The sequence below is a fragment of the Odocoileus virginianus genome, chromosome 15 (genome assembly GCF_023699985.2).
Source record: "Odocoileus virginianus isolate 20LAN1187 ecotype Illinois chromosome 15, Ovbor_1.2, whole genome shotgun sequence".
Classification (NCBI taxonomy): domain Eukaryota; kingdom Metazoa; phylum Chordata; class Mammalia; order Artiodactyla; family Cervidae; genus Odocoileus; species Odocoileus virginianus.
Genome location: NC_069688.1, coordinates 13,902,335 through 13,905,880, shown reverse-complemented (window position 1 = coordinate 13,905,880; position 3,546 = coordinate 13,902,335). Strand labels below are relative to the sequence as shown.

The window sequence follows — 3,546 nt, the reverse complement described above, 5'->3', positions numbered from 1 at the left end:
TGGGTATCTCGTATTTTACCTGTCAAGCCTATTTAGAAGACATCATGTTACCCTATCTAATAAAGTTTTTCTTTCCTGGCATTGAATGACCTGATTTTGTTTGGGAGTCTATTTCTTAGGTGGATTTACTTCAGAAGTTAATCCTGATTGGTCTAAGTGAGCCATAGTAGTTCCATTCTCCTTGAGAGTGATTGGTCTAGACATGGTATATAGTTCAATTCTTGACAATGGGATTTGAGAACAAATCTACTGGGGTAGGGATTCTGGGAAAGTCTTCTTTGCTAATTGAAAGAAACATAAAAGGAACTGACCTCTCTCATTCCTCTGGATTTTGTCCTGTCTAAATATGACACCTGGAAGAGTGGCAGCAATCTCGAGACCATCACAAGGGCAGACCAGACGGCAGGACAAAGCTAACATTTGGAAGATGGCAGAGCAGGGAATTGGGAAGAACCTGGATCTCTCATGATGTCACTGATTCACTGAATCAGTGCCTGATACCTGACCCTGGAACTTCTTACTTGATAATGAAATTTCCTTATCTTTTTAAAAATTAGTTAATTGTTTTGGCCACACCATGCACCTTCCTTCTCCTGGGATCTTAGTTTAGTTCCCCAACCAGGGATGGAATCCAAATCCCTGCGTTGCAAGGTGGATTCTTAACTGCTTGACCACCAGGGAGGTCCCAAAATTTCCTTATCTTATAAGGCATTTTGATTTGAGTTTTCTATTCCATGTAACCCAAAACATCCTAAATGATAAATGATTTATTAGACTGGAAAACCAAAGCTCAAATAAGTGAGGTAAGTTATCCAGTGTCACTGAACTAGGAATTATTGGGGTTGAATTTGCATGCAGAGCTGTCTGACTTCTCTCTCTTATACCAGTTCAATCATTTCCCTGGAGTGAGCCTTTGGATAAATTCTACCACTTCTCTGAACTTTGACTTCCTTTCCTGTAAAATAGAGATATACCTTTTCCCTTTTGTTGTTGTTTAGTCATTAAGTTGTGTCCAACTCTTTTGTGACCCCATGGACTGTAGCCCACCAGGCTCCTCTGTCCATGGAATTCTCCAGACAAGAATACTGGAGTGGGTTGCCATTTCCTTCTCCTGGGGATCTTCCCTACCCAGGGATGGAACCCCAATTGCCTACATTGCAGGTAGATTCTCTACCTCTGAGCCACCATGATCCATTAAAGATTTAAATAAACAGTGTGAACAGAAAGGTCAGTTTGAAGATACCTAATACGTTTCCTCCTTCCTTGCCCAATTTATGCTTTTATTCTTAGGAATATTCCTTTGGCTCCTTACTATTCAAGGAGATGAATAGTCTTTCATTTGAAAAGGGCTGGTGTACTCTAAGGACTTAGATAAGTAAAGTTTCCCATCCCATGAAAGTACTTAGACCCTTGAGTCTCACTGTTCATTGGACTTAATGAAGCTCATAAACTCAATGAGTTCTTCAGACTATGGGGCTCACTCGTCTAGATGCTGGAGCTTTTCCTTGTTATAGTTTTCCAGTCCAGCCATCACTCATCTTGAGTTTTCATGCTGTGAAGGACACAATGGGTAACAGCCCCCACCAGGAGCCAAGATATAATGGTTCTCAGAACCATACTTTAAAAATAAAAATTATTCTCTTATGGATCTGGAAGCCAGAAGTTCTAAATCGAGGTATCGGTAGGACCATGCTCCCTCCTGAGGTTCCAGGGCAGGATCCTTTCTTGTCTTTTCCTGTTTCTGGTGGCTCTGGGCAATTTCTTGGCTTGTAACTGCATCATTCCAGTCCTCCACCTTCACTCGACCTTCCCCTCTGTGTTTCCCCCAGTGTGTGTCTCTTGTCAGGACACTTGTCAGAATCATGCTGTCTATTTTTTTTTTTTCAAATCAAGAATTTTTATTGTCTCTTTAAAATATCACAACTGAGTCCACAGAACCATCTGCTATCTTGTTTCTGAAGCAGGATCACTGAGATCTTATTCATCAGCCTGCTGAACTGTTCCTTTTTCAGAAACATAGATACCATCCAAAAATTTTCTGATATCCTTGTTTTTAACTGTGGTGGCTTGCTGAATCAAAGCAGCTGAATTTGACACAAGTTCAATGTCATTTCCTTCAAGAATCAACTCATCTTTCTGGGCTTGAGATACTGAACAGGCAACCCCTGGCCTCATTCGAACCCTTCGTATGTATTTTTCACCCAAAAAATTTCGGATTTCCACAAGAGAACCATTCTCCTGAATAACAACGTTGATGGGGAAGTGGGCATACACCGACCTCATCTTGTAACGGAAGCCCAGTGTAACACCCTTGATCATGTTCTGTACGTGACTACAGATTGTGCGACAGTGGCCAGTTCCTTTCTGTTTCCCCACCACTTGTCAACACGGAGCCTCTTCTTTTTCTTTCCAAGGAGACTGAGTTCTACATTGATGTGATTGAAGTCCCTCCGCAGGGTGCCTCTGGGGCATAATAACTGTCCGTCCCTTCAAGGTAATGTCGACATTTTCTGGGATGTCGACAGTCTGATTGCTGAGAATGGTCTTCATTCTCGCAGTAGATGCGGGAAAAAGAGAGAATCATGCTTTCTAAAAACAGAGGCTGGGATATGGGTTTTCAGGATACTGGCTAAGAGGACCTGTAAAGTTTGCTTAATCATTCTGAGCTTTACTTTCCTTATCCGAAAAATGGAAATAGTAAGACTTAGCCTCAAAGATTGATGCCAGGACCACACAAGGTAAAAAGTGAGAGCTCCTGATGTCTAGAAGTTGAACAGAGCATCGTCACCCTCAGGGAGTCCTGCCAAACACACACCGCTCAACATTCTGTTACTCTCATTACCTCTGCAGTTACAGTGTCCCTGCCAAACTGTTCTCCTTTCCAAAAAAAGATTCATGAAGAAGGGTTTCAGCCTTTCAGTCCACATCATTTCTCTTTAGAAACTGAGCAGTAATCAAATTTTCAGACCTTGGGTGAACTGCAGGGGCATGAATGGGTCACAGCTCAAACAGATCCTCCAGCTGGTTCTGGCGCCTCACCAGCATCTCTGGTTTGAATATAAATGGGAAAAACTATGGAACTCTCTGAAAGCCCATGTTTGGGGTTGAGCAACTTGAAACCTGAGCAAGTAATTACATACCCTCTGATACCATCCTCCAAATTAACTTGTACCAATTGAGCTCACACAATCCATTTCAAAGGCTAAGGAAATTGACAAAATAAATTGTCTTCCTAAAATTGATATAAAATATGCTTCTACTGAGAAGTTACAGAGAAGATAGACTAAAAGAACCTTGGCTAGTGACTTAGTCTAGATTCTACCAGCCCTAAATCATTGCTTCACCTAGGCTGTCTTTTTGGAATAGCCCCTCAACTCTTCTCCATCTCTGCTCTCTTTGTGAAATCCAAAGACTCAAATATAGTGTGTGTGTGATCTAAAATAAACATTCACAAAGCCCTAGGAAACTCTCTTACTTCTTCCAAGCTAATCCCCACCACTGCCCCCCCACTCCCCGTAGAGGTAACTAGTATTCTGATTTCTATCA

At 41.8% G+C, this 3,546-nt stretch overlaps 1 pseudogene; it reads right to left on the bottom strand.

The window, feature by feature from the left end:
* Positions 1–1,872: 1,872 nt before the first annotated feature.
* On the bottom strand, positions 1,873–2,571 carry LOC139038384 (large ribosomal subunit protein uL6 pseudogene; annotated as a pseudogene).
* Positions 2,572–3,546: the final 975 nt, after the last annotated feature.